We start from the raw sequence: 17,560 nt of genomic DNA, 5'->3' as shown, positions 1-17,560 counted from the left end.
GAGCGACGTCCGGCACTGGAAGTTGCTCCCTCTCGCCCTTTTGTGATGTGCGTCCCTATTCAAGATGGTGTACCTCCCTAGATTCTTGTATGCTCTGCAGAATACTCCGAATTATGTTGATTCCACATATTTTAAGGAACTTGACTGCATTCTACGTGACCTGCTTTGGGAGACTAAACCCCCCGGATAGTCACTCATAAGCTCACGCTGGGGTGGTTCAATGGGGGAATTGGCCTACCTGACACAAAAAAATATTACTGGGCTTCCCACCTCGCAGCAATTAACCAGTGCACATACAGACCGTAGAGTGACCCTGCCTTCCAGATCGACAGGTGGCTCCTTCCGGGAGGGAGCTTAGAGGGGGCACTATACTCGCGTCTGGATAAGCCAGCCTTGACCGGACCCACTAGGCATGCGGTGCAGGTGTGGAAGGAGGCCACGAAAAGTCTGGGATGGGAAGGTAAGATTACACAGGCCACACCACTCTGGCATAGCGAGCAACTGGGCAGACTGATCCGATCGAAGGGCTTTGACCATTGGGACCTCATGGGCATATCAAGGGTGGCATACATGTGGAAGGCGGGTGATATAATTCCTTTCACCCAGCAGCAGATGGAATATGAACTGGTGCAAACTGAACACTTTAGGTACGTGCAGATCAGACACGAGTTGCTTGCAGTACTGCGCAGGGGAGAGTCAATTCCTGAGTCCTCCCCTCTTGAAGATAGAGTTTTAGATGGAGACCTAACGGAGAAGTCCATTTCACTAATTTATAAAAAATTGATTAACAACACGACTGATCCATTAGTCCGGCTGCGGGCGAAATGGGACCATGACGTAGCTGGACTGGACGACCTTGAGTGGCTTGCGGCAACAGCCTCTCCTCGAGAGATGGCCATCTCCTCCAGACTCAGGCTGATACAGTTAAAGCTTCTGCATTGATCCTACTTGTTTGGACCTCTATTGGTTCAAATGGGCTACTGTACAGACGGTGGCTGCTCCACACAGTGTGGGCAAGAGAGCACCTTTATCCACACTCTATGGGAGTGCACGGCTATCCAAGGATACTGCGCACCAGTAGTGGGATGCAAGGAAGGAGTGTTGGGGCAGAAGATCGACTGTAAGACTACAGCTGGCCAAATTAAATGCCTGGGGCCCGACAGACCTGAATTCCAAGGAGCAGACCTGGGTAACTTTAGGACTGATGGTGGCGAAGTGAAACATTGTGTGATTGTGGAAGGCTTGTGATCTGACACGCTTAGTCGACTGGGGCTTAGATATGGACTGGTGCATGGTCACAGAGAATACCATATATGAAGCTAGATGTGCCCCACCAAGTGGACACAGCTCTGGGAGGACTGGAATAATTATAAGGGTGGGATATGTGTGCTCCGCCGCTGAGATATGATGCTACCATGCGGGGTCTGCACATCATAAAACTGTGATCATTCTATTGCTGCTATGTAACTATTATATGCTGTGTCTCTGCTGTATGCTAATTATGTTGCTATTGCTTGTTAGTGCTGCCTCTTTTGAAAGTCATACTCGAATTTCAATATAAAGAGTTATAAAAAAAACGTTGTCCTTTAATTTACCACCTTCAGATGTTCAGACCGCCTAGTACTGAGCACAATGCACTGCCCAGACCTGGACAGGAGGTTATGGCAAAAGTGTAATATTCATTGGCTGAATGTCATCCACTGAAGCACTGAGAACAGCAAGGTACACCTCCCAGTAGGACTTTCAGGATTACTGGGTTTTGGATGCTCCTGATCTTATTGCACAATGTACTTAAATGTGCAACAGGAGGCACGGCATAGAGTAAGCCCACTACATCTTGAGTAGGCTATCTTTAAGGTAGCAATGAGGACCTCCATCATGCAACACAACGGATGGCACTGGCCATTTAAAACAGAAGAAGTGGAGCCGCTTCTGCAGAACTGCACCATTCACATGAGAATTCCAGGACTGTTTAGTGTTTGTTAGAGCACCTACTGTGACTCCCAGTCTGCCGGTGTTTGATTTCCATCTCTGTGTAACAATAACATCGGTAGGGCTGCAATTATAATTATTGTCAATTCTATAGGCTATGAGTCTTTCATGGTACTTAGATTACCTCCAAGTGACGTTTTAGTGCCAGTTCTGTAGGATTCTTAAATATGCACAGGCGAAAATGTTATTATGGTCACTAAATTCGGAGAAATTCATGCACTTTCAATCAAAGTTTGCATTATGCAGTTTTTCTCATTTTCTTTTGCCGGTGGTAGACTAGTTCGAGCAGGAAATGTCTTGTCCATAGACATTATCTAATTGAACATGTCTTATGCCAATATCTCATTTGACTTTTTTTCAGGCTAGGTATGTCCTCATGCAAAAGTTTCTCCTGAGATACCCACAAAGCAAATTTCGCACCATTATTCACATAATTACGGGCAATTTTCATGAAATTTCCCAACAAGTGCATGATTTCTCACGCGCCTATAATTAATATTATTATTAGTGGTCCTGTTATTGTTATCATTAGTATTAGATGTACTGTAAGAGTGGTAACCTTAATAGTAGAAAAAAGTAGTAGCATTAGTAGCGGTGTTAGTACTAAATGCAAATAACCTTGATAATATTAGTTGACATCAATCTAGTGGACACAGACACACTCACTTGTCTCCTGGTGCCTGGAACAGATACTCAGGTAACTGTCACTCAATTTCTCTTCCTCAAATTGCTGAGCTGAAGGGAACTAATGCAGAACATCTTTCTCTGAATAAAGTTTAACCCTCCCTCTTGCTAATAAAGGGTCTACTTGGTCCACATCAGTTACAGGGTGGGAGCCTTCTTGGACGAGAGAGTGTAATTCTTTGCTAGATATCTACTCTCACACGGGAAACATCCTTTACAACACAACTTTTACCACGCAGTGCCTTTACATCGCAACTTTTACAACGCAAACCATTACAACGCATTGCGCTGGGGGGCGCTCTATGATAGGGAATAGATTTAATTTACTATCCAACACCTTCCCTAGTGTCCACGGGGACTGGAGTTGGAATAGTAAATTAAACTATTCACTATCCAGCACCCCAAAGCGCTATGCGTTGTAACAGCATGCGTTGTAAAAACCGCGATGTAAAAGCATGCGATGTAAAAGCATGCATTGTAATATCATACATCCCTCTCACACTAATGGGCAGATAGTAGAGTCATCATTTCTGTAGAGACGTCTGGATTTAGTTTCTTGACAAAAGAGACTGACTCTATATGTCCCCAAAGGCATTCTACATGGTAGGCAATCTGAGGATATGTGAAAATCTCCAGAACCCAGGTATCCACCATTGCTTCTTGTTCCTCCGGGGGAACTTCATGTGGACACTTGGATTTGATGGAGGTATTAATATATAGGAAGATACTCCAACAAGCAATGGTTTCAACTGGGGTATCTGAAGCTCACAAAAGCATTGGAACCTTACAGCACGGGTAAGCAAAAGTCCTGCAAAGTTCTAAATTATTTCTGTTTGTGATCTGCAAAGTGTGCGAACTTTACACAAGTGATATAGTGAAAAACATTCTCCTGTTACATGTACGTTTTTACGGATAAATTTCTTATGACACCCTTCTTTAAAAGGGATTGTTTCTAGACGCTGGGCATAGCAGGCAGAGTTGCTTTTTGCTGAGCACCACAGAGTTGTCCCAAAACTCTGCGGAGCTTCGCTACGCGCTTCCCACCCCCGCAATAAAAATTTTCTAAATGCAATCTAGAATTAATGTAAAATAACACCGTACTTACCTTATCCCGGCGTCCCGGGCAGCCCTCCTCCTCCTCTCCATAATCCATGGTAGGACTACGCCTACGCAGTCCTACCATGACGTATGTCCAACGTAGGAGATTACGGCGAGGAGGAGGAGGGCCGCCCGGGACATGGGAGGCGGGAGGGTCTGGGGCTGAACTCCGCTCCGCTGCGGAGTCGGAAGTTCTGCAGAAACTTTGTATTCTACGAAGAATGCGGAGTAGGCAAAATTCCGCAAACTCCACCAGCAGAGCGGAGTTCTGTGCCCAGGGTTACAAAAAATGGTATAATGCAAGTACAATATGAAACAGGATGATGAATGCAAGCAAAGTCTCACTTACAAAGTTATCACGTCATCTAATGAACACCGCCAAACACACTAAGAAGGTCTCATGGACGCTTCTGTGTTCTGTTTTACTTAGCAATATTAGGTGTTGACGTATGGTATTAGTGTTTCACAAGTGTCATTTCAAAAACAGTCAATATATACTTTCAGATGTGGACCAATTTACCCAAAGTTTACACTTGGGCAAAGACCGAACACATACAATTTGCTGCATTCTTCTATGATAAGTAATGACGTTAACAGAATTTACTCCACACCATATTGCATGAAGAATTTTGCACCTGTGCCAAATCAGAGAAAGAGGATTTTGTACGGTGTTTGCTGCTTACTAAGGAAGAAAGTAAACTTAAATATGCAAACTTGGGGTCATATTAGCAGGGGCGTGCGATAAATATCGCAAATCGTGCTTAGCGCATATTTTTTTATTGCTGTCTATTGCTGGATCTCATCGCGGAGATAGCACGGTATTACCAACATTTTTCTCCAATGCGATAAAAGATCCAGCGATAGCGGCGAAATCCACCAAAAATACAAGTAAAACAACAATAAAACTTTTATTGCTAACATAAACCTTGTTAATAGGCAGGGGAGGATTCAGCCTTAGAATCCACCTCCCATTGAGAATAATGGCTAAGTCAGGATTTTAGCAGGTGTAAAAATTCCTGCGATAAACCCGGTTAGCTCAACTTTTTACATCGCTAACCGTGACCGGGGCCTCATTGCTAATAGGCGTTGGGTCTGTTAGCGGCTGTTCCCGTGGTCTTTTGGTCGGGTACACCTACTTTGCATGTCATTAGCGATAAATATCGCTGACATGCAAAGCGGCCCCCAAAACGGTCGCTTTCAGCAGAAAGCTGTCGCTAATAGCTGTTCGCAACAGCTTGCTGATAGGGCGATTAAAATTTCACCGTTTTAGGGGGAAAAAGAACCGCTAAAGTGGCGATATTGTCCTTGCTAATGTGCCCCTTGGTTTCGTAATTTGATATATAAGAAGCGTCTGCGCCACACTCAGATGTAGCCAACATAAGGTCAAAGTACATACATATAGTGATGTGTTACTCGAAAATATTACGATATGAAACCAGAACACTGTGACACACCTACTGTATCGCTTAAATGTAATATAAAACATTGTGAAAACTGTAATGCTTCAAATTAATAAACACATTGTTTTAATTCACAATAAATCACCTTAATCAAATTTCAACATTTAAGAGGTGGATTCCTCCACTACAAAAAATCTTCCCTAGATGCGCTGGCAGCACTCTCCCATGAAATCAACACAATTCCAATAAACAGAAAGATGACTATATATTCCTTCCGTTAGAGTGATACAAAATGGTGGGGCCCCCACTGAGTGTGGTGATGGACACCCAGGACTCCCACAGCTCAAAGAAATGCATATGTCTTTGACTAAATGGGGTAGGGCCTGAAGAATGGCCCCTCTCTGCCCCATGGGGTCCGGTGGGAATCACGTTACGCGCCAGCCCTCTTCGACTAGTCATATCTATGACAGCCAAACGTACCAAACAGCGCTAAAGGTAATAAGATGGACAACAAGTTGCTCTTCAACAGTGCTAAATACAACCAGGCACCTCAGTGCCTACACCATCAAATGGGTTTTCTAATGTTTGGAAATTCCCAAATACCTAAGCATATTGATTGAACACACCCACCACTCCCACATCTCAAAATCCAACTACTTCAACCCACAAGATGCCACAGCACGCTCTCATGCAACCAACACAACGCTAAGGGGCACACATATATGAACTTACCACATGTCACTCTTCAACAACATTAAACACCACCAGAATGCTTCAGCAAATACAACACAACTTAAAGACATGAACAGTTCATCTGAACTCATAAATAAAAGATCATATGTAGCCTGCACAACAGAAAACACAAAACATACCAATACCTTACTCACATTCAACAAACATATCTCAAAGGGTCATACAGATGGCATAGTATAGCAACCAACCCATCAATACAAAATACAGCCAGTTTACCCGCTGTCTGTGCACAGTACCCATGAATAAGTTAGCTGGATTAGCAAATGAATCATATAAACTACAGATATCATGATCCGTTCTCATATTTTGAGTGTACACATTCTGTTATGCTTGCCTTATTAGTTCTTCAAATCCATCAACACTCTAAAATGCCAACCCACTTATCCATCCTGGACTCTCGCCAGACTACATCTGAATTCCCTGGCCGCGATGTGCTCAAGACCTAAATCCAACAGGTTTATTTGAGAGGTCAGCAGTCACAACAGTCTAACTGGACTTTAAATCAGCACTTTATGATAATGTGCAGCACAGAAGACACAGGTCATCACTGCACCAGGGGTACTTTTCGAGCCTCACCTGCTGCCTTCCCGACTGCCCAGCCGTCTCCTGCTTCCCCTCCCGCCGCCGCAGTTCCTACACCTTCCAGCGGCCGCAGTGAGGAGGGGGGCTCGGGGGTATCAGTCCCCAGAAGTCTCAGCGGCGGAAGACGCCGCCACACGCTTTCCCGGCGCCAGGAGGCGCACAAAAAGGACCACAGATTCCGCGTCGCGGGATCGCGCGCGGGTCCGCGCCGGGCTAAGCCCGGGACAAGGGCGGGCCCTCTGTGGCCCTCCGAGGCCTGAGGAGGACGGGACGGGCCACCTCCCTTGGCGCCCTGACTACACAAGGTACAGAGATCTATATTATATATTGACCTTCCACGATCATCTTGTTTCCACGGTGATAGACATCAATATTGAACATATTCCATCAAGAATGATGCGTAAGGAGGCAATTAAAAACTCATTTTCACAGCGGGGCTCGGGGAAGGGGATGGAAAAGGAAATTCCGAGCAGGAAGACACTGTCCTCTTTAAGTGAAGTAGACACTGATGTTTCGTCCCAACTTCTAGATATTACGCAATCCCCCCGTTAACCATGGGAACACCGCCAAATTTGTCCTACTGGGAGGAACTAAATGCATTGTGTGGTACTAAGTTCGTTCCAGTAGCATCCCCCTCCCCTGTCAAAAACCCCACTATCGACATCCCTGTTGGCAGACTGTGTGAACCATTCCTATCATCTAACGAGGTCAACTCCCAAGCCGCTGTACTGCCACAGGGTTCAAGCGTTAAAAGGAAATATGACGGGGTTAATGACCATGGAACTCAATCCAAAATACAGAAACTTTGCGTTGGTCTCACATCGCCCGCCATGAACTCCACCGTATCTAAGGGGGGTGTTGAGAGTTTGGACGACCAAGTATCATTGCCCCAGTTGCCACTACTATTTCAGCTCGAGCAAATGCTAAGATCCTTAATAGCACCCCTGATAGAAAAAAAATAATATCCTGGGGGATAGGCTGACAAACATTGAGACAACCATTAAAACCAACTCTTTACCTCCTATAAAGACGGTAATACCTAATCGTCCTAACCTACCCACTACATCCGAAGCCCCTATGCCAATTAACATCAGGAAAAATGCCCAAATCGAAAGTCAAATTTCTAATATACCACCCCTAACTGCTACTAAAATTGTCCCCAAATCTGTATTAACAAATTACCCTGTTACAGCAGTGCGAAATAGAGTAGCATGTATCCATTTACCTCCGGAAGCCGCCCCTTTTGTGCTTGTTCTTTACGGAATACCGGCACCCACTTTCGGGAAACCCTAAAGACACCAGGACCTTTTAAATAAGGTCATATTCTGGCTAAATAAAAACAGACCCCTCCCACCCAATCAAGACGTGGAATCCTGAGCGTTAGAAGTGTGGGCTGGTTAGGGTCACTACCTAAAGACAACCCTGGGGACCTAATTCTAGTTAAATTCAGGAATCGGAACATTGTCCCCCATCTACGATCTTCCCAGCCCAAAGAAGGAGATGGCCCCATTTCCATCTGGGACTTGTACGATTTCTACCCAAGTACCCCACATATCCCTCCACTTAGACCAACGACAGCACACAAATATTTGATGGGAAGTGGACTTCGTGCTTTTACTGGTAGTAGCTCTCCTGCCCGTAATAGATTTGATTTACTGTACAAATATTGCAATTTCTGAAGGGACAAGCCAATGTATTAACTCAGACTGTAAATGCTAATCTTATGTATAGTGCGATGTAATTAATAAAATGTTCCAATAGGCTGGGCACACGCTCTTTTAACTTGTAGATATATTATTGTTTGTATGTTTTTCTTCATGTTTGATTGTATGCTTTTATGATTTTTAAACCAAAAATCGAATAAAGCTAAGTGACACAGGTCCCCAAATGAGGACAAGCACTCCAGAGGTTTAAAGCATCCAGATTAGGTTTATTCGGAGCATCACTGCTATATAGCAAGTGTTAACGCTCTCCTCCTTAATGCACAGACAAAAGCTTTACATACATGTGAAGGACAAACCCTTAGCACTCCCCAACCTCATTATAATCCTGTCTGTCTCTGTTTCCAGGCTATGTGACTTATAAACTACACTCCTATTAGGAAATACAACAAATCTGGTTGGGTAGCGGGAGTATATTTACAAAGTGTCTGAGTTTTGACCAGGCACAGCTGACAAATAACTTGGTGACCTTTGCAGTAATGGGAAAACCAAGAACACATTTCTTGAGCTACTGGTGGGCAGAGGGTCATCTATGATGTTTGCTGTTATAGCAGTTGACAGAATAGACATTCAAACTACAGTGAAAACAGAAAATGATAAACATGGAAGGGGTGTATTGTTTGTATGGCATCTTCCTGTACTACCGTCATACATGCTGAAATCCATTTTCTATTTCCATCCTCGCCACTGGCACCATTTCAGTCTCAAAGCAACCCTCACTACCTTCTCTCATTGCAATGTGCCCTCCATGTTTTAGACCCCACTTCACAAAATCCTCCTTCATGCACTGAATTAAAGCACCAAAGGGAAAGAAATCGGCAACATTTCACACACATGTACAGCTCACCACACTAAGGGCATCATTAGGATGGCGGGCGGAATTGTTCCGCCCACCATCCTGACGGTAAAAGGGACCGCCCGCCATATGTGCGGGGGTCCCGTGGGTCACATTAGGATGCACCTGCCACACTGGCGGGTGCATCCTGCATTTTTAACATGCCAAAAATGCATACCGTGCATGTGCATGTGCATGCACAACATGGCAGGCACCGCGCGGTGCCTGCCATGTTGTGCATGTTGTGCATGCAAATGTAGGGGGGTACCATAGATACCCCCCATGTGCCCCCATACCCCACCAGCATCCTGGGGGCCCGCAAAGGGCCCCAACCTTGAAAACCGCATACCCCCCGGTCGTCTTGTCGACCGGGTGGAAAAGCGGTGGATGGTCTTCCCATCCGCCGCGTTCCACCCCGCCATACTGAAGTACCGAAAAATATTTACCACCACCCAATTATAGTTACAGCAAACCCAATTACCAATAATCAGTCAGTTGGCAGTGTTGAAGGTCCAAGCATTTATTATAACAAACAAAACTCTGTCAGAGGAGCTCCTTGCGACCTCACCCCAAGAGGTCCGCCAAGAAGACCGTTGGCAGCTTGTCAGTACATCACATATATACAGTTGCATTGGCATTAGCATAACCCAAGATGGAAAAATACAAATTGGTACAGGCTGGCACAGACAGAAAAAGGAAAGTCCATATATGGCACACAATGCGCTCCTGGCTTTGCTCATCCTAGAATTTATTTATTTATTTATTTAGTGCGATTTTTAGAGCGCGCAAATACCCGTGAGGGTGTCTCGGCGCTAGTGCTACTGAACTCATTCTAGAGGCAGGACTGATTTAGGATGAAAACAGCCAGGTTTTAAGGTTCTTTCTGAAGTGTAGTAGGGAAGGGGCAGTTTTAATGTGGAGTGGTAGTGTGTTCCACAATTTAGCAGTTCCTATGCAAAAACATCTGTCTCCCCAGTTGGTCCTCCTAGTCCGTGGAACCATCAGTAAGTGTGCTGAAGATGATCTTAAGGTTCTTGCATGCTCCAAGGGACGGAAAGCTGTTTTTAGAAACTGCGAGCCAGGGCTATTGATAGCTTTGTAGGCTATACAAAGAGCCTTAAATTTGATCCGGCTTCGTATGGGGAGCCAGTGTAACTTTCTGATATAGGGGGAAGTGGGAGTGAATTTGGGAATAGTCAAAAGGATCCTGGCTGTGGCATTTTGCACCGTCTGTAGTTTTTGAAGGACCTTTTCTTGGGCATTTAACAATAGGGCATTGCAATAATCTGTTCTTGAAAACACCAAGGAGCTAATCAGGGTTTTTCCCGCAGAAGGCGGCAGGTATGGCAATAATTTTTTAATCCTTTTTAAGATGTAAAAGGAAGAGGATACCACAGCATTGGCGTGATGAGAGAAGGTCAGCTTGGTATCAAAAATTACTCCCAGATTGCGAACCTTGACTACAGGTTGAGGGGGGCTCCCCAGCTGGGGAGGCCACCACTGAGGCGACCAGGTGGGTTGCAAGTTCCCGAATGTCATCACCTCCGTTTTGTCGGAGTTTAATTTAAGACAATTTGATGACATCCAGGAACTTATTGCCCTCATTCCCTCCTGGAAGTTGGCCGCTACTGCAGTGCCATCATTATGTACTGATAACACTAACTGAGTGTCATCAGCGTAGGTTGTGAGTGCGATTCCATAGGATTTTATTACCCTCGCCAAGTCCGATACGTAGATGTTAAAAAGCATCGGACTTAGCGAGGAACCCTGTGGCACTCCACACGAGAGGGAAAAGGTCTGGGAGGTGTAGTTACCCACCTTAACAGTCTGTGGACGGTTGGCCAGAAATGACGCAAGGAGGTCCTTAGCTTTGCCTCTTATTCCCGCCGCCGAGACACGACCGATCAATGTAACATGATCGACCGTGTCAAAGGCGGCGGAAAGATCCAGAAGTATGAGGACTGCGGAACCTCCCTTGTCCATCGTAGCTCTTATTTCGTCTGCTGCCTTAAGTAGTGCTGTCTCCATTCCGTGTCCTTGTCGGAAGCCGAACTGAGTGTCATCAAGGAGTTCGTTATCATTAATGAATTTCGAGAGTTGGGTGTTCATTGTTCTCTCGAAGATTTTAGCTGGGAATGGGAGACATGCAATAGGCCTGTAGCTGGCCGGGAGGAGAGGGTCAAGTGTTGGCTTTTTTAGAAGAGGCTTGATTATAGCCTTCTTCCAAACAGATGGATAAATGCCTGTTGCAAACATTGCATTGCAAATAGTAGATAGGGCAGGCGAGATGGCTTCCGAAATATGATTAAGAATAGCAGGAGGGCAAGGGTCGAGAGGGGAGCCCGATTTAGTACTGGCCACCAGCTGTTGAATTTGCTGCTGTGTGGTTGGTTCAAAACATGAAAAGATCGGGGAATTATTGTTAATCGAAGGTATCGTAGTAGGCGTAGGGGTTGGGGGGTTGGTGGAGTGACGAAAGTTCAGAAAGATGGAATTGACCTTGTCCTCAAAAAATTTGGCCAGGGAGTCAGAGAGAGCTTGTGATCCTTCCAGGCGTGGAACGGGGGGGTTGGATAGGTGAGTGACTACCTGAAATAGCTGCCCTACTGAATTTTTTGCCTCATTGATTTGGGAGATGTAGTAACAACTTTTTTCTGTTTTTATGAGTTTTTTGTATTTGAGGAGTGCACTTTTATAGGTCAGTTTATCGGTAGGGTTGTAATGTCGACGCCACAGCCTTTCCAGGTTCCTACAGTACTGTCTCTGAATTCGCACGGGCTCTGTGAACCACTGTGCTGAGGGGGCTTTCCTACTAAAAAGACGAGTTTTGATAGGGGCTAGTTTGTTACAGGCCACGTTGAGATTGCTTAAAAAGCTTGCGGATGCTGAAATAGGGTCATTTTCGTCCGGGATACAATTGGCTAGCATCATTTCTGCTAAGAGATCCACGTTGATATGTTTCCAGTCTCTGTATGAGATTGGAGCCGAAGATGTGGAGGTATCTTTATCAGACGTGATTTGAATGGAGAAACAGATGGCTGAATGATCCGTCCAAGTCAGCGGGATTACCTCAGTAACAACAATATGTGGATTGTTGGTAAAGAGGCCATCTAGAGTGTGACCCGCTTGATGAGTGGGGTCTTTTATTAATTGCAGCAGGCCGATAGTTGCTAAATCGGTCGTCAGCTGTGCTGTGTGCGGGTCGTTGAGGGACTCCAAATGGAAGTTAAAATCTCCCAGCAAGGTAAAGTGGGGGGATCCTACAGAGGCTTCGATCATATTACCTAAGTTGGCAAGGAACTTGGCACGTGACCCGGGCGGGCGGTAGATCAACATACCCTTAAATGATGCTTTGGGCAAAAGGCCTATAGTAAAAAGGACGGCCTCGTATTCAGCGCAATTAGCTTGTGTCGTGGTAAGTTTGAACTGGTTGCTGTAGATAATTGCTATGCCTCCTCCCTTCTGTTTAGGTCTGTCCAGTCTACAGACACTATAATTGTTTGGAGTGGCTGCAGTAAAGTCGGGACCAGATGCTTCGTCCCCCCATGTTTCCGTGATAAAAAGCAGATCCAGTTTATGTGAGTCGATCAAGTCGGCCACTTCCAGCTTATGTTTGGGGAGGGATCGAGCATTTATTAGCGCTGCTAGCACTTGTTTAGTGGCAGTTTTAATGATAGGAGGCTGGGTATTTATACATGAACGGCATTTATATGGGCCTACTGTGGCATTGGTATGTCTGACTTGTGGTAAGGCATGGGGAGCTTTCGAAAACTGATTGAGTTCCAGTAGTTCAGCGGACGTGTATGATTGTCTTGCTGTATCAACCTCCAAGGGACGGGGTGGGATGGCAGGGGGGGAGGCCCTAGGCCCGTCCTCGGCGCGGACGAGCGCAGACGAGCTTGCCTTATGCGCGCCTTCGGCGCGCAATCATCGCGCCCGCTGCGCTCGTCCGCTGCGCTTCCGGTGTCTCAGCATGATTTATGCCGTCGGAAGGAGGCCGTGGCGGGGGGGCGTGGCCAGCGTGGGTGGGCGTGTCCGCAGCTGGGGAAGGCGGCGTTGTCCAGGCAACGCTCTACCGCGTCAGCCTTCGCTCGGCTGGGCGGATGTTCAGAGCGAGGCGACAGTGGCCGGCAATAGATTAGGTAAAATGCAAGTTATCACACAATTTTGTTAAAAAAGTTAAAAAGCTCCCGGCTATTTTGCCTCAGGAGTGAGTTAGTAGAACGCCGCGCTTGCAGTCAGCGCTCGTTCATATAGTGTGGCGGGGGGCGTGGCCAGCGTGGGTGGGCGTGTCCGCAGCTGGGGAAGGCGGCGTTGTCCAGGCAACGCTCTACCGCGTCAGCCTTCGCTCGGCTGGGCGGATGTTCAGAGCGAGGCGACAGTGGCCGGCAATAGATTAGGTAAAATGCAAGTTATCACACAATTTTGTTAAAAAAGTTAAAAAGCTCCCGGCTATTTTGCCTCAGGAGTGAGTTAGTAGAACGCCGCGCTTGCAGTCAGCGCTCGTTCATATAGTGTGGCGGGGGGCGTGGCCAGCGTGGGTGGGCGTGTCCGCAGCTGGGGAAGGCGGCGTTGTCCAGGCAACGCTCTACCGCGTCAGCCTTCGCTCGGCTGGGCGGATGTTCAGAGCGAGGCGACAGTGGCCGGCAATAGATTAGGTAAAATGCAAGTTATCACACAATTTTGTTAAAAAAGTTAAAAAGCTCCCAGCTATTTTGCCTCAGGAGTGAGTTAGTAGAACGCCGCGCTTGCAGTCAGCGCTCGTTCATATAGTGTGGCGGGGGCGTGGCCAGCGTGGGTGGGCGTGTCCGCAGCTGGGGAAGGCGGCGTTGTCCAGGCAACGCTCTACCGCGTCAGCCTTCGCTCGGCTGGGCGGATGTTCAGAGCGAGGCGACAGTGGCCGGCAATAGATTAGGTAAAATGCAAGTTATCACACAATTTTGTTAAAAAAGTTAAAAAGCTCCCGGCTATTTTGCCTCAGCAAGGTCTTAGCAAGGTCGAACGGGTGACTCCCTTCTGCCGTCTCGAGACAGCCCGCCCCGCACCCCTCCCGGAATGTGCTTATCGGTCTTCTCTTCGGCTACCTACGACCTTGGCAGGCCTAACGAGCTGAAACAGCGGATTTAGCAACAGTTGGGATATTTCTCAGTAGGGAAACTCGGATGCAATTCAAGAATGGGGCCTAGTCAATGCAACGCGTTTAACGAGGCCACAATAGGGCGTTCGTGCGTGTATTGGTGCAAGGCTATTATGTTATGTTATGTTATGTTATGTTATGTGATTTTTATTTGGCGCACAGATGCTCCAGCTAAGGAGCGTCCTGGCGCCCGACAAGGCAGCTACACAACACAACTAAACTAAACTAAACCATAAAAACACAAGCATACAACTAAGGAAATAAAAACGTTTTCACAGCGCGACGAAAGGAAAGCAAATCGCTCATAGCGCGAATTGCCGGGGGTAAGGAGTTCCACAGAGCAGCTGCACGCACTCGAAATGAGCGTCCACCAGCCCTACTTCGCTTGAAGCGCGGCACAACGGCCAATTCGAGGTCTGCCGACCTTAAGGGTCGGGCTGGGATGTAATTGGCCAGGAGGGTCGTAAGGATCATTGCCGGGGACCCCTTCAAGATTTTATAGGCGACGCAGAGGACCTTAAACTGGATCCGCTGGGCCACCGGGAGCCAATGCAGCGCCCGTATGGTACTGGAGGTAGGACAGAATCTTGGAAGGCCTACTACCGCTCTCGCTGCGGCGTTCTGGATCCTCTGTAGGCGCCCGATTTCTGCCACATTCAGACCGGCCAGCAAGGAACTCGCATAATCCAGCCTAGAGATGACAGTAGCTTGGATCATGAGTTGCCTGGTGGGGGCATCGAAGAACTTTAGCACAGGACGAAGCCCACGCAGGATGCCGAAGCAGCATGCAGCCGTGCGTTTAGTGTGGCAAGCAAACGTAAGGGAAGGGTCCAGCCAGACCCCGAGGTTCTTAAGCTCGGCGACTGGGATGGGAGCAGGACCCAGCTCCCCCGGCCACCATCTCTCTCCCCACAGTTCCGGCTGTCTGCCAAATACCATGACCTCGGTCTTACTAGCGTTTAGCTGAAGACGATTGGACGTCATCCAGCTAGCGACCGCCCTCAGTCCTTGTTGAAACCTGGAGGCGTCGACTTCGGCGTCCCCGCTGATCGTGACCGCTAGCTGGGTGTCATCGACATATGACACCATGGTCATACCCCATTGTTTGACAACCTCAGCTAGCGGCCTAACGTAAAGATTAAACAGCGTAGGGCTCAGCGAGGAGCCTTGGGGGACGCCCAGGTTCAACAGATGGAATTTGGACTGGTAAGGCGGGACGGTCACGCTAAAGGCCCGGTTGGTTAAGAACGACCGGAACCACTCAAGAGCAGTGCCGGTAACACCAGCCTCCTCAAGACGCAGCAGAAGGATAGGGTGCGAGACGGTGTCAAAGGCAGCGCTTAGATCTAATAGCACAAGCGCTGCCGTTTGTCCCGCGTCAAGCACGGAGCGAAGGTGCTCCACCATATAAAGCAGAGCCGTCTCCGTGCTGTGACCTGCCCTAAACCCATTCTGCGTAGCGTCGAGAATATCTGCTCGACAGAGATGTTCCGAGAGAACAGCATTTACGTGTGCCTCCATCACCTTAGCCGGCCACGGCAAGAGTGAAATAGGCCGATAGCTCTCCGGCTTGCTCCCGTCCAGGCTAGGTTTTTTAAGAATAGGTCGAACCATGGCTCGCTTCCACTTCAGTGGAACTACACCAGATGTTAGCGACAAATTGACCAAGGAACAAAGCGGTGAGATGTCAAGTACCGCTAGGTCCTTGAACACTGCAGGGCAAAGTGGATCCTCTGGGGACCCAGACTTCACTCTGCGAGCCAAAGTGCCTAGGCTATCCAAAGTTAGCAAAGGTAGAGAATGTAATCCCTCAGATGGCGGTGGCTTAAGAGGTGGATTCGCCGAGGGGACGACCGACGGAAAGGCTCGATAGATGGCATTCACCTTTTCCAAGAAAAACTCTGCCAACTTTTCACAATGCTCCACAGAGCTCTGATGTGATGTTGTGACTTTTTTGGCAGTAAGGTCTTTCAATACCTTGAAGATATCCTTTGCCGGGTTCGAGCTATTCCTGAATTGTGTCGCGTAAAAAGCGGCACGCGTTCTACATACCGCCCGATGGTACACCTTCACCGCTGACAGATATAGAGCTTTCTTTGAGCTGGCGTAGGCTTTACGCCACGCCCGCTCGGCGCGCCTACAAGAGACCTTCAGAGCCCGCAGCGAGTCGTCGTACCAGGGGCTGGCCTTGCCGGTTCTAGTTTTGCAGGTTACCAAGGGAATAAGGGTGTCCAGGGCCCTAGAGACCCAATCGCTGAACCTATCGTATACCTGATCAGGCAGGCCAGAGACGTCAAATGGATCAGCCGATAAAAGATGGAAGAACTAATCCAACTTGAGTTTGTTCCAGCGTCGTCTTGGAACAATACACACCACTGGCTTAGGTAGACTGGCCACAATAGGGCAGTGGATCTGTATCAAATAATGATCAGTCCATGCCAGGGGTGTGTAACTGGTGACGCAGGCTTCCGTAAGATTGGTAAAAAACGGATCAAGGGTGTGACCCCCTGAGTGTGTGGGCTGCGTCACCAACTGATTCAGCTGTAGCGCCTCAAGGTCTGCCAAGAAACTGGATACTGAGGGACTGCTGGAGTTATCGAAGTGCAGATTTAAGTCTCCAATGATGGTGAAATTGGAGCACCCCGTAGCCAGATTGCTAATAACGTCAGGTAACGCTGCTCTAAAGGCCACTTCACTCCCTGGGGGCCGATAGATCACTAGTCCCGACAAGGTGAAGTTAGATGTAATGGCGACCTTAAACAGGGCGCTTTCGCACCCCGGGATTTTTTGCCCATGCCATGTACAGGAATAACAGGATTTGACAGCAAGAGCTATCCCACCGCCTCTTGAGGTCCGATTCAAGGTGAATACCGAGTATTCCGGCGGGAAGGCCAGATTGACAATGGCCGTGTCGGCATCCTGCAGCCAGGTCTCTGTTACACAGAATAGGTCAGGCAACTCCCCGCCAAGCAGATCGTTAATGTCGAGATGATGCTTGACAAGCGACCTAGCATTAAGATTCCATATACAAATAATAGGCGACGGGCTTAGGGGCGCACACGGGGCGTCCCTGCAGCTCCTGCTTACGGGGGCGGACAATGTAAAGCATCCGCATCCACACGAAAACGGGCCGCATAGGGGGTCCACCCTAGGTGTTGTGCAGGTCGTCCAAGACCTCTCAATGGCAACCAAACTTTCTCTGGTATAGCACTGCATGATGATAATTAATACGACCAGGAGGAAGGCCAGAGTCCAGCCACGTCCAGCGCGCCCTGTCGCGGACGGGCGCAGACGGGCAGGACTCTGGCACGACTCCGGCCACGCGAGGACGCGCCCGCTCCGCGATCCCGCTACGGAA

This window comes from Lissotriton helveticus, chromosome 12, assembly GCF_964261635.1.
Source record: "Lissotriton helveticus chromosome 12, aLisHel1.1, whole genome shotgun sequence".
Taxonomy (NCBI): domain Eukaryota; kingdom Metazoa; phylum Chordata; class Amphibia; order Caudata; family Salamandridae; genus Lissotriton; species Lissotriton helveticus.
This window is presented reverse-complemented; position numbering follows the sequence as displayed.